The sequence below is a fragment of the Nomascus leucogenys genome, chromosome 5, assembly GCF_006542625.1.
Source record: "Nomascus leucogenys isolate Asia chromosome 5, Asia_NLE_v1, whole genome shotgun sequence".
In the NCBI taxonomy this organism is placed as follows: Eukaryota; Metazoa; Chordata; class Mammalia; order Primates; family Hylobatidae; genus Nomascus; species Nomascus leucogenys.
This window is the reverse complement of record NC_044385.1, coordinates 60,362,990-60,377,611: the sequence shown is the minus strand read 5'-3', so window position 1 is coordinate 60,377,611 and position 14,622 is coordinate 60,362,990. Positions and strand designations below refer to the sequence as shown.

General features: G+C 41.3%; 1 protein-coding gene across 2 annotated transcripts in view; it reads right to left on the bottom strand.

Moving 5' to 3' along the window:
• The window catches only part of SACS (sacsin molecular chaperone), a 113,672-nt gene that overhangs the window by 54,354 nt on the left and 44,696 nt on the right, over positions 1-14,622 (bottom strand). The window lies entirely within an intron of this gene.

Genomic DNA, 14,622 nt, shown 5'->3' with positions numbered 1-14,622 from the left:
CAAAAAAAAAGTGACATCTATTAAGGCAATTGAAAGGCTACATCATGAACAAGTAAACTTGTGTGCTTCTTATTTTAAATACCTTGAATAGAACAGAATTAAATTTTAGAGTTGCCCCAAAAAATAGGTAATAAATTGCCACTTCTCCCTTCCCCCCAAAAAAATATTATTACTCAGAACTCATCATCAGTAGTAAATACAGAGAATGTTCTACAGCTGTTCCATCTCTCTTACCATAGTTAAAAAGGGAATGATAGAAGTCATGCATGCCTCTTCCTACTTGGGAGAGGTAAGTATGCTCCCTCAGTTGGAGGAGAATATGGTGATTCAGTATAAAGACAAGGCCAGAAAACCCTAAGAACCAAATATGTACTTCTTGGCTGGGTGCAGTGGCTCACATCTGTAATCCCAGCGCTTTGGGAGGCCAAGACGGGTGGATTACTTGAGGTCAGGAGTTCGAGACCAGCCTGGCCAACATGGTGAAACCCTGTCTCTACTAAAAATACAAAAATTAGCTGGGTGTGGTGGCACATGCCTGGTTTTCTTATTGGAAAAACTATAAACTCATCATAGAATTTGATGGAGTAGTGAATCAGCATACAATATGGGTGACCCTTGCAGACATTCTGCTAAGTGAAAGAAGCCAGTCACTGAAGACCACATGTTGTATGATTCCATTTATATGACACGTCCAGAATTGGCAAACCCATAGACAGAACGTAGATTAGTGGGGCTGTGGGGGGAGGGAACAAGGAGGCAGTGCTAATGGGTGTGGGGTTTCTTTGGGGGATGGTGGAAAGGTTCTGGAATTAGTGGTGCAATGTGCACAATTTTTCAAACATCCTTAAAACCGGGTGAATTGTACCCTTTAAAATGGCAAATTTTATGGTATGTGAGTTACACCTGAAAAAAATTCACGATGTAGCTGATGTGAATGCAAAGGCTTTTCCTGGACCACCTCTGGGAACAAAACCATTTGAATGAAAACGTGGAATGAAAAACCTCGGTTTTTCCGTGGAGCCTGGTGGTTGGTTTGCTCATTTTACTCTCTTCCTACAATGTACTCAGTCCACTACCAGAGTGGTCAGAACAGACATCTTTGCTCCCAAATAGGTACATTAGCAGGATAAAATAAAATCTTATCCTGTCCACGCTCTCCATCCAGTGCCCTCCACTTGACTTTCCTACCCACCATATTTCCTACCAGGCTCCAGCACATCACATTCGCTCTCGGAGCTCTCCTGTGTGGCCTGTGCAAATGTGTTCCTTCCTTCCCCGGTGCCCACTCCTCCTTCAGATTCAACCTCAGCCCCAGCATCTGTGGGGGGAGTGCCAGATGCTTCGAGAGGCATTAGCGCTGCGAGACTCCCGTCCAATGCCTGGCCCACTCTTCCTGGCCTTGTCTCCTTCTGAGCCAGGAGTGAACCCAGCACAGGGCGCCTGGATTCCAGCTCCAACATCCCTGCCTGGCACAGAGTAGTCCCAAGAGTAGATCCTCCGTGGGATATCCCACTGGTCCAGATGGAATTTATTGGACAGGCCAGATTCAATTACCATGTGCCAGAAAAATGACAAAACTTTTCTTCTCTTTGTGCTCAGGTAGACACAATTGCTTCGCTTTTATTTTTAGCGACATTAAACGTGCTTTGGGAAATGAGGTCATGTTTCTGAGTTAGCATTTCTGCCTTTTCTCCTTCCAAAGAGGGCATTATGAATTCCCTAGAGTGCTGTACAAATTGGGAGAAAACAGGATTGTACAGATTTTACATGATGCTTTTGAGTCTACTGGTCATTTTAATGAGAGTTTGTTGTTTGGTTGCCAGAAATCCTGGGTTATTCAAAGACAGCTTTGCCAAAGAAAATTAACCAGTGAGGGCTGGAAATACAGTCATGCTTACATAAGTCAGTGAGTAATGCAAGAGGACTTAGCATTAGAAAGGAAAAACGTGACTCAGGCCCCCGGATAGTGGAGGGACACATCTTGATTTGCACCCGCCATTTCAAGGAATATTAAAACCACATTATGTTTTTCAGTTCTTCTTACGTTGATCACCACCTTTGATTAAACATCCTCTCTTGCAAACTTTTTTTTTTTTTTTGAGACAGAGTCTCACTCTGTCGCCCAGGTCTCTGCATCCTGGGTTCAAGCAATTCTTGTGTCCCAGCCTCCCGAGTAGCTGGGATTACAGGTGCGCACTACCATGCTTGGCTAATTTTTGTATTTTTAGTAGAGACAGGGTTTCGCCATGTTGGCCAGGCTGGTCTTGAACTCCTGACCACAGGTGTTTCCACCCACCTCGGCCTCCCAAAGTGCTAGAATTACAGGGGTGAGCCACCACACCTGGCTCTCGCAACATTTTATAGAAAATATGGAAAGAGAGTGAGCTGGCTATAGCAGCATGTAGATTAAACTGAATGCATGCTAATAGTGTATTTTAATAGAAGCTCAGCTCTAGATACAATAGTAGGAAACTTATCATATAAACTTGTGAAACACTCCATCATAAAACTGAATACACTGAAAAAAGGAAATAATATAAAAAGGGAATAGAGTAAAAAATGCCAAAATACACTACACTCTGATGCACTTGTTCCTTTTTTCTGTCTTACAACTCTTGCTACTCTTCCAGTCAGTTAATATCCCTTCTGCTTTTCCTTTATTTTTCTGAGTTGTTCTTGATGTTCTGCCTCTCTCCCTCCTCTAGCAGGCTCCCTGGTAGTGAATCGAGGGTGTGACCCCAGCTCTCGCACCTGCTGCTGGGAAAGCGTGGACAGGTCACAGCTGTCAACTCTGTTTCTCACCTGTACAGCTGGACATGGTGCCACCTTCCTCCCAGACTTATTGTGAGGTGGCAGGAGGCACTGACCTGGGAGGTGCTCAGTTCCTCTCCTGTTCATTCACGTCATAAAGTGTGAAGCACCTACTCAGTGCCAGGCCCTGGTGTCCCGACAAAGAAGCCTGGTTCCTGTGCTCAGGGGACTGCTCACATTATGGCACAGCAGCCAGGCAGGAATTACACGAGGGCGGGCTCCTCACGCTCCCCTCACTCTGGGCCTCTTACTCTTCCTCTCCCTCTCCTTCTGCACTGGCGTCTGAACACTCAAGGCCAGTGCTGGAAAAGACAGGAAGCAGGCAAAGGGAGTCTTGAGCGCCTCAAATCTCTTCACCTCAACCTCACCTCCCTCTCCTATGTGCCCTACTCTTTTCTCCACACTGTCCCCAATTCTGTGGTGTTCAGTAAACGTTAGCTGTGCACACTGTTTGTGGGGCAGACCCTCTGCGGGGTGCTGGGAAATTGAAGATAATGGGAATAACAGCAACACCTCTGCTTGTAAGGAGATTGAAGAATAGGATGATACACAAACATAATAAATATAATTTCAACATAAAAGTGAGAGTCCTAAAGTCAAGGAAACCTATCTAAGTCATTAGTTGCTGCCAACTGCCCAGATATTGTCTTCTATCAACAGGGCTTCCCTGGGCTATCACCATGGCTTTATGCCCCAGGCAGGACAGACACTGCCCTCCTGCTCGGTCTTATGCCTGGAATGACATCTCTCTTTTTCTTTTCTTCCCTCATTGTTTTTATCCCCAAGCACATTCCAGAGCTCAGCTCCCAGCCTGATCTACCTGTCACGTGACATCATTGGTTCTTCCCATTTGGGCCACACTATTTCCTCAACATCCTTCCTGCTCTTGAGGAAGGTCTCACCCCACAGTGGCCCTGGGATCTGGGATTCCCTCGTGTGTGTGTGTGTGTGTGTGTGTGTGTGTGTGTGTGTGTGTCAGAGAGAAAGAGAGAGACAGTGTGTTTACAAAGAGAACTGACTTCCCCCACCTCTTTAGAAAGGATGATGCCAACTGGGCAGCTGTCAGCAGCACTTACCATTCTCACCGGCCTTGGTAGTGCCCTCTGAGCACTGCTTGCTTCTTCGCACAGGAAGGAAACCAAAGGGCTTTCTTCACAACCAATACCTAATACCTCTTCCAAGTTTATCTGTATTTTAACAAAGGATTTTAATTTCTGTATGGGGCGTTGGGTTCATATTTTGGAAAAGTCAGTCCTGCAACTGTCTCTGAAATCATAGCCACAAAGTCATTCATTTTAAGCTCCAATTGGGATGGTGAGAAACTCAAAACCAAGCCTAATAATAATAACAACAATAATAATAATAAAGCTGTCACTAGTTGAGCACTTAGTAGGCATCAAACACTTCTTCATCTTAAATGCTTTACAAACACTATCTTATTTAATCTTCACTAAAATCCTATGAGGCATTGCTGTTTCTACTTTACACATGATGAAAGACAGAGTCAGGAACGTTATAATTGCCCAAGACCACACACAGGGCCATGACGTAACTATGCTCTGAACATGCTGAAAGCCTTTAATCACTGTACATATCCCCATATGCAGCAGTTATTGATGTAACAGAGATATTTACCCTGAAGAAAAGATGACCCCAGGAGACATGCTATACTCTTCAAATAGGAGAGTGGCACTCATCTGTAAAAGTTTCTGTGGCTCCAGAGATGGACAAATTTGGGGTTCATTATTTTTAAAATTCAATAGTTGGAACAGTACTCATTTTAACTCATTTATCACCAAATAGGTGTAGAACCTGTCACATCCACACTACTACAGTCAATTCCCAGATAAACCTGAAAATGAGACATTATCATCCACCATCATAAATCAGGACGCAGGACCCAAAGAGGGTTTGTAATTTGTCTAAAGTTCTTTGCAAATGCAAGTGTCAGGATTGGAACCCAGGGCTCCACTTGATTTTCCCAAAGCTGTGCTGCCTGCAGCTTTGGAGTAAAGGGACTGAAATCAACCCTTTGCTTGAGATTCTAAAGACCATGCTCAGCGCTCATCAGGGCCCAGTGTCTTGAGGTCTGTCTTCAGGCTTGTCACTGTCTTGTGCTCTCCAGCACATGGCAATATCACAGTCTGGCTGGACGTGGGCAGCATGAAGCCCTCACACACACACACACACACACACACGGGCAAACACTCATACTAGCCTACACAGGATCAATACACAAGCATGAATTATAGAATAGAGATATATACATTCAGCAAAAAGGGTGTGATCTTACGCTTTCTACTTCTTTTCAGTTGATGAAAGTCACTTGAGTTCTGCCCTTTATTTTGTTTTGAGGTGCTGTCTCAGATAGAATCCCTAGATGTTGATTTGATTAAACTAACATCCTCTGGTCAGAAGTAATTGAGAAACATGAGTTTATTTATAAAAAACAAATGGAAACCATTTGTTTTTATCATATTGTATTTTTACTATTTCTTACTTACATTCATTAAAGGTTTTTTAAAATAAAAACAAGTTTTTAAATCCCATTTCTAAATATTTGGACTTAGGGTGATATTGTCAATGAACAGTTCAATGGGTTATCATTACTTTATTGCTGTGCAGAGCCTTTGCCACAGTAACTTGGAAAAATGAATCATAGAAACCCCATCCACAAAATTACAGATTTTTGCATTTGTGAAGAATAACACCCAATTTATTTTCTTTGCCTATTATTAAAAGAGGAGCATGCTACAGTCTTCCTCATACAGAAAAGATTATAAACGGCTGCACATATTTGCTGTTCTGTAGAACAATTATAGTAGTTGGCAGGCATCCACCACTGGAGGGGACACAAAGAAAACGCCAGTTAGAAATAGGTCAGCGGAGGTTTTTTTGCTTTTTGTTTTTTGTTTTTTTTTTAAGACGGAGTCTCGCTTTGTTGCCCAGGCTGGAGCGCAGTGGTGCAATCTCGGCTCAGTGCAACCTCTGCCTCCCAGGCTCAAACAATTCTCCTACCTCAGCCTCCCGGGTAGCTGGGATTACGGGCACCCAACACCATGCCCGGCTAATTTTTTGTAGGTCAGGGGAGATTTTGAAGGAAAATTAGGAACGGATCCATAAAAAGTAAAATGGATTTTATGTGATTACAATTGAATTGAAGCTTCATCTGTTAAAATCTTTCATTTTGCTCATTTCCCAAACCATTTCAAATGTTCTCTTGATAGAGATGCACTGGATATATAAGATAGCTATAAAAGGAAAAAAAAAGTTTATTTACTCATCAATTATAAAAATGGATGTTTTTGAATCACCAAAAATGAATTTTTTAATTGGGGAAGCAAATAATAATATTCAACTGTATATTTCATTCAGAACTCAATGAATCCTAAATCTAAACAAATCATGATTGTTCACTATTTCTATAATCTTTATAACTATAATGGCTAAGTAATTTACATAAAGAACTCAAAAATTTGAAAACCATTTAGGGCAGAGAGACATATTCTTTGTGTTTTGTTTTGTTTTGTTTTTTTGAGATAGAGTCTAGCTCTGCTGCCAGGCTGGAGTGCAGTGGTGTGATCATGGCTCGCTGCAGCCTCAAACTCCTGGGCTGAAGAGATCTTCCCACCTCAGTCTCCTGGGTAACTGGGACTACAGGACTACAGGCATGTACCACCATACCCAGCTAATTTTTTTTTTTTTTGGTAGAGACGAGGTCTCACCATGTCGCCCAGGCTGGATAGAAAACATATTTTTTAATTCATTGGTAATTAAAACTATGATATGTATGTTTGGCTTTTAAGCCTTTGTCACTTTTCCAGTTTTCTGAATATTTTCCAATTTTGGTTTAAATAATCTGAAAATATTATGGCTAAAAAATTAATATTGCAAGTAATAAACCGTGGTCATTCTCAGAAAACCCTCTACTGACACATCCAATCAGCCACCATGTCGAAGTGTTTGACCACGATAAATATCGTTTGGCTCCATTGCCACCTCCTGTTGGTATTGGCACAGCTCTCTCCTGTCCCTTACTCAGGCCACCACTGGGGGCCCCAGCTGTTCTCACTGCCCCACATCCTTTCTCCTCCAATCAACCCTTCATATTACCATCAAGTTATTGTACAATCAAATGTGACTAAATCCCTTCCCAGCATCAAGTTATTTTTAGTAGTTGAAGTTACCTGCATCGTAATGTCCAAATGTTTCCCAGCCTTGTCTCCATCGCTCCTTCCTGAACAGCCCCAGAGCTCTCCAGCCGTGTTCATGCCTTTGTACTTCTTTTTTTGCACCTTTCTCAGCCCATTCTGTTTCCTCCTGCAGCATCTGGCTCCTCCCTCCATGTTCAATTTTGATGGCCCACCCTTGATAGCCCCATTCAAATGTCACTTCAAAATTGTTTCTCTCCCTCCAACACTGTTTAAGGAAAAATGGCAATAAGTCCAGGACAAACAATGCTTATGTCTCCTTTCTTACTCTCTGAATACTTTGTATATCCACCCATCCCAGCTCCTTCCATATTACACAAACCACATATTTACTTGCTATGTCCCCATCTGGAGACATTCAAGAGCAGAAAACATGCCTCCATATCCCTTGTTCACACCATCACCCTCTCCCCAACCCCAGTGCCTGGCACAGAACCCAGCAAATGTGTGCACAAATCAGGATGGAGATCAGTAAGAAGGGTCATCACAAGGTCTTTCTGGGGAGGGTTGGTTAAAAAGCTAGAACTTCAGCCTTAAATCATGTAATGGAAGAATACTGATCTCATACTTGAGTGGTTAAGTGCATGAATGGGGTATTGGAAACACTCCTTCACATTTCAGGAGGTAGCAATAAAAGACATCAGAGATGGGAACACTCAGATAACATTACTGATTTTCCACCCATCAATCAGTGCTCAGCCAGAAGAGCAGAAGGCTTTCTCTAGCCAAGCCCATGCAAGGTGACTTCCGCCTTCATAGACATCTTCAGCATTTAACTTCCACTCATCAGTGACTACATAGGAATGAAATGCATTTACTCATCAACTATGGAAAGTCCCTCTTGATCACGGCCTCTTGTATGTCACTCTGTGTTCCACATCATTCACTGCCAAATAAGCGAATGCAGTGATGTTCACATGTGTGGCTTCTCATGATCACTCACTATAACCACTTACCATCTCTGTACAAATTTAAATTAGGGGAAGAAAAGTTAGTCGTCCTTAACTTTTCTGTTTTGGGTTCATTTCTTTAATAATTCTCTTATTGGACAGATATTAATGAACTAGTTATTATTAGAGAAAGTTGTGAGTTGATTTATCCTTTCACAGCAAACTCCAAAACAATTTTTCAAAGCCTAAGGAAGAGATGCACCCGTTCACTTTGTGTTAGTTTGGGAGGTGTAATGGTGAAAAAAACAGGGCCTAACGGGAGTTGGGATTCAGACTGTGGAAGACCAGAGAATGAAGGAATTATTGGCATTCGTGCAGGACCTAAAACTTTTTCATTTTTTTGGCCAAAATTTCATTTTTTTGGCACAGGAATACCTCAGAGGTATTGAAGATTTGGTTCCAAACCAGTGCAATATAATGAATATCACAATAAAATGTCACATAATATTTTGTTTTCCCAGTGCAGATAAAAGTTATGCTTATACACTGTACTATAGTCTATTAAGTGTGAAATAGCATTATGTCTTTAAAAATGTACATTCCTGGCCAGGCATGGTGACTCACACCTGTAATCCCAGCACTTGGGGAGGCTGAGGTGGGCGGATCACGAGGTCAGCAGATCGAGACCACCCTGGCTAACATGGTGAAACCCCATCTCTACTAAAAATACAAAAAATTAGCTGGGCATTGTGGCGGGCGCCTGTAGTCCCAGCTACTTGGGAGGCTGAGGCAGGAGAATGGCGTGAACCTAGGAGGCGGAGCTTGCAGTGAACCGAGATTGCACCACTGCACTCCAGCCTGGGCGACAGAGCGAGACTCCGTCTCAAAAAACAAAAAAAAAAGTACATTCTTTAATTTAAAAATACTTTCGTGTTGCAAAATTGTGATGATCATCTGACTCTTCAGCGAGTTGTAATCTTTCTGCTGGTGGAGGTTCTCGCCTCAATGCTGGTGGCTGCTGACTGATCAGGGTGGTGGTTGCTGAAGGCTGGAGTGGCTGTGGCAATTTCTTAAAATAAGACAACAATGAAGTCTGCTGCACTGATTGACTCTTCCTTTTGCAAAACATTTCTCTGTAGCATGGGATGCTGTTTGAAAGACAACATTTTACCCAGTAGAACTTCTATCAAATTGGAGTCAATTCTCTCTAACCCTGCTGCTGCTTTATCAACGAACTTTCTGGAATATTCTAAATCTTTGTTGTCATTTCAACAATATTCCCAGCAATTTCACTGGGAGTAGATTCCATCTCAAGAAACCACTTTACTTCCTCATCCATAAAAAGCAGCTCCTCGGCGGGACCCAGTGGCTCATGCCTGTAATTCCAGCACTTCGGGAGGCTGAGGCGGGTGGATCGCGAGGTCAGGAGATTGAGAACATCCTGGCTAACACAGTGAAACCCCGTCTCTACTAAAAATACAAATACAGCCTGGGCGACAGAGCAAGACTCTGTCTCAAAAAAAAAAAAAAGTTTTATCGTGAGATTTGCCCCTACTCAGTCACATCATCAGGCTCCACTGCTAATTCTAGTTCTTGCTGTTTCCATCACTTCTGTAGTTACTTCCTCCAGTGAAATCTTGAACTCCTCAAAGTCATCCACAAGGGTTGGAATCAACTTCTTCCAAACTCCTGTTAATGTTGATATTTTGACCTTCTCCCATGAATCATAGATGTTCTTTTTTTTTTTTTTTTTTTGAGATAGAGTTTTGCTCTTGTTGCCCAGGCTGGAGTGCAAGGGTGTGATCTCGGCTCACTGCAACCTCTGCTTCCTGGGTTCAAGCGATTCTCCTGCCTCACCCTCCCAAGTAGCTGGGATTACAGTCATGTGCCACCATGCCCGGTAATTTTGTATTTTTAGTAGCGATGAGGTTTCATCATGTTGATCAGGCTGGTCTCGAATTCCTGACTTCAGCTGACCCACCCGCCTCGGCCACCCAAAGTGCTGGGACTACAGGCATGAGCCACAGCACCCGGCCAATCAAGGATGTTCTTAACGGAATCTAGAATGGTGAATCCTTTCCAGGAACTTTTCAATTCATTTTACCCAGATCCATCAGAAGAATCACTATCTATGGCAGCTATAGCCTCATAAAATGTATTTCTTAAATAATAAGACTTGAAGGTCAAAATTATTCCTTGATCTGTGGGCTGCAAAATGGATGCTGTGTTAGCAGGCAGTAAACAATATTCATCTCCCTGTACTTCTCCATCAGAGCTCTTGGGCGACCAGGTGCAAAGTCAATAATATTTTGAAAGGAATCTTTCTTTCTGAACAGTTGGTCTCAACAGTGGGCTTAAAATATTCTGTAAACCATGTTGTAAATAGATGTGCTGTCAGCCCCAGACTTTGTTTTTCCATTTATAGAGCACAGGCAGAGTAGATATAGCATAATTCTTAAGCACCCTAGGATCCTTGGAATGGTAAAGGAACTTGGCTTCAACTTAGTCACCAGCTGCATTAGCCCCTAACAAGAGTCATCTTGTCCTTTGAAGCTAGGCATTTATTTTTCCTCTATAGCTATGAAAGTCCTAGATGGTGTCTTCTTCCACCAGAAGATTGTTTCATCTACATTGACAATCTGTTGCTTAGTGTAGTCCCCTTCATCAGTTATGTTAGCTAGATCTTCTGGAGAACTTGCTAAAGTTTCTCCATCAGCACGTGCCGCTTCACCTTGCACTTTTATGTTATAAAGATGGCTTTTTTCCTTAAACCTCATGAACCAACCTCTGGTAGCTTCAAATTCTTCTGCAGCTTCCTCACCTTTCTCAGCTTTCATAGATTTGGAAAGAGTTAGGCCTTTGTTTGGGTTAGGCTTTGGCTTAAGGGGATGTTGTGGCTGGTCTGATCTTCTATCCAGACGACTCAAATTGATTCCTAATCAATAATAAGTCTGTTTTGCTTTCTTATAATTTCTGTGTTCACTAGAATAGCACTATTTAATTTCCTTCAAAAACACTTCCTTTGCATTCACAACTTGGCTGTTTGTCACAAGAGGCCTCACTTTCATCCTGTCTTGGCTTTCAACATGCCTTCCTCACTAAGCTTAGTCATTTATAGCTTTTGATTTCAGGTGAGAGACGTGCAACTCTTCCTTTCGCTTGAACAGTTAGAGGCCATTATAGGGTTACTAATTGGCCTAGTTTCAATACTGTTGTGTCTTAGGGAAGAGGGAGGCTGGAGAAGAGGGAGAGAGGCAAGAACAGCCTGTTGGTAGAGCAGTCAGAGAACATACCATTTATCGATTAAGTTTACTGTCTTATTTGGGCACAGTTCGTGGCACCCCAAAACAATTACAATAGTGACCCCATAGATTAGTAATCACAGATCACCAAAGCAGATATAATAACAACGAAAATGTTTAAAATATTATGAGAATTTCCAAAACGCGACACAGAGACATGCTAACGGGGCACTTGCTGTTGGGAACATGGTGCCAACAGACTTGCTGGATGCAGGACTGCCGCAAAACTTCGATTTGTTAAAAACAAATGTCGGCCAGTGCGGTGGCTCACGCCTATAATCCCAGCACTCTGGGAGACCATGGAGGGCAGATCACGAGGTCAGGAGATCAAGACCATCCTGCCTAACATGGTAAAACCCCGTCTCTACTAAAAAACACACAAAAAAATTAGCTGGGTGTGGTGGCGGGCACCTGTAGTCCCAGCTACTCAGGAGGCTGAGGCAGGAGAATGGCGTGAACCCGGGAGGTGGAGCTTGCAGTGAGCCAAGATCGTGCCACTGCACTCCAGCCTAGGTGACAGAGCGAGACTCCGTCTCAAAAAAAAAAAAAAAAAAAAGTCTGTGAATGAAATAAGGTATTCCTGGACTTGCCATTCTAAGGGCCTCACTACAAAGCTGGAAAACCCTGTAGAGATTAGCTGGTCCCCTGGTCACCCTGACCATTTCTTTTTGGTCCTCATAGATGGCTGGTTTTTAAACCATTTATCTGGGAAGATGCCATTCGCCTGTGTAGGGTGGTGGTTTGAGTTCAGGTGATGCAGCTTATATGATCTCAGGAGTTTACCCAATGGACAGCATGGTGTAGAGAATTCAGTTCCTTAGCAGGAACTTGCAACTTAATCTGTCCCTTAAACTTTTTAATTGTGATAAATAACATCTATAAAAACTAATATGAAACAACCAACATGAAAGATTATAAGTTGGAAAATATTGGTTACTCCATTTTAAAGACCTTTGAATTAAAATAAACCACCATCAACTAAGCATAGTTTAAACAGCCAACTGATTGGATACAGAGGATTAAGGTAACTTAATCCATGGAGAACCCACTTTTCAAATTAAAGCAATGGGCTAACGAGCCCTAATCTAACCCCTGTCCAGTGTTCACTAAATGAATAAGTCAGGTATCACTAGTGGGATTTACTTTAAAAATGCATAGTAACGATTCCCTGTTCCAAAACAGGAAGTAAGAGTTATTAATAATCTCTTATTACAACGTGATCTATGGATCCAGAGAATATGATGGTGAGGTACTATTAAGTAATAATGTGTGTAATCATCAGAGAAATGCATATTAAAACCACAATGAGACACCACTGTACCCCAGCCAGAAAGGTCATTATTAAAATGTAAAAAAACAATAGATGTTGGCATGGGTGCAGTGAAAAGGAACACTTACACACTGCTGATGGGAGTGTAAGTTAGTACAACCTCTATGGAAAACAGTATGGAGATTCTTTAAAGAAGTAAAAGTAGATCTGCCATTCAATCCAGCAATCCTGCTATGGGGTATCCACCCAAAAGAAGAGAAGTCATTATATCAAAAAGACACCTGCACACATATGTTTACCACTGCACAATCCACAATTGCAAAGATATGGGCCAGGCGCGGTGGCTCACACCTGTAATCCCAGCACTTTGGGAGGCTGAGGCAGGAGAATGGCGTGAACCTGGGAGGCGGAGTTTGCAGTGAGCCGAGATCACGCCACTGCACTCCAGCATCGGTGACAGAGCGAGACTTTGTCTCAAAAAAAAAAAAAAAGAGATGGAACCAATCGAAGTCCCCATCAACCAATGAGTGGATTAAAAAAATGGTGGGTGTATATATATATACGGTATATATAATATAAAATATATATAAAATATAAAAATATGGTGTATATATATATAGATACACACACACATACACATACCGCAGGCTACTACTCAGCCTTTAAAAAAAAACCAAAATAATGTCTTTTGCAACAATTTGGATGGAAATGGAGGTCATTATTCAAAGTGAAGTAACTCAGGAGTGGAAAACCAAATATAGCATGTTCTCACTTATAAGTAGGAGCTAAGCTATGGGTACACAAAAGCATACAGAGTGGTACAATGGACACTGCAGACTCAGAAGTAGGGAGGGTGGGAGGGGGGTGAGGGATAAAAAACTGCATATTGGGTATAACGTGCACTACTCAGGTGATGAGTGCACTAAAATTTCAGACTTCAGCACTACACAGTTTATCCAAGTAACCAAAAACCACTTGTATCCCTAAAACTATTAAAAATAAATAAATAAATTTAATATAGTATTTCAGGGTGATAAAATACCAAATAATCAGAAACCAAAAGAAAGTATCGTTTGCAAACACCAAATTTTAATCCATGTATTCAAAAAATACATAACATGAGTTTTCTATGGACAAGGCATGGAGCTGAATGTCTTATATTCTTTATATATTTATTAATAAGATTTTAAATGGAAACCTGTGTGTGTCAATCACCAAAGACCCACCCATCTGTTAATTACTCCTTAGTACCCTCTACCATTTATCTAAAATACATATATGTGTGTATATATATGTATGTGTATATGTGTGTGTGTGTGTGTGTGTATAGCCTGTGTCTTTAAGTTACAGGAAGGCTTTAAATAGTTACTGTGCTCCTGAAATGATGTGAAAGGTTACAGCTTTATTAAGTTGCCCAATACTTATTAATGTAATTTTAGAGTTGGTTTTATAAATAGGAACTGAATGTCTACTAATCAGCATGACTACAAAATAAAACTCAGAATTGTAAAATATATATATATATTAGTAACATGTGGATATAAAGATGATTTATTTCTGCCCACTGACCAGGGTCACTGGAAAAGGCAAACACTTAGAAAGTCGTCTTTATATCCACGTTACTAATTTTACTTAATATGATATCTGCAAAGTACATGTGCTCTACTTGCCAAACTTCATCCTCCGAATTTAGAAAGATCTTATTCTGTATCTCAGCTGAAGGTTTGAGCTACGCCTTCTCTAATTAAAAAAAAAAAGGACAGAATATGTGTACAAGGGATATGCAGTACATGATTCTCTTTGAAGGACACATTTGCTTCCATCCTCTATGCAGATAAAAGAACAAATTACAATGTCTAAAATCTGTTCTTTTTGTATTCTGCATTTAGCCATCATTTTCTTCTACTATGAGAAGGATCAATTCTACACTTTCTGTTTTTTGCTTCTTTTTGCAGGGAGTTGGGGGATGGACAAGGGAGCATTTTAATTTTACATCAAAATATCAAGTTATTTGGCTGCATCTACATATGCCAGAAGTCACAATAATATGCGACCACTTTTATACAGCTTTTCTGATATTTATATTTTCTACAATTATAGAGTTTTATATTTTCTACAACTTTTCAAGGGATTTGGCT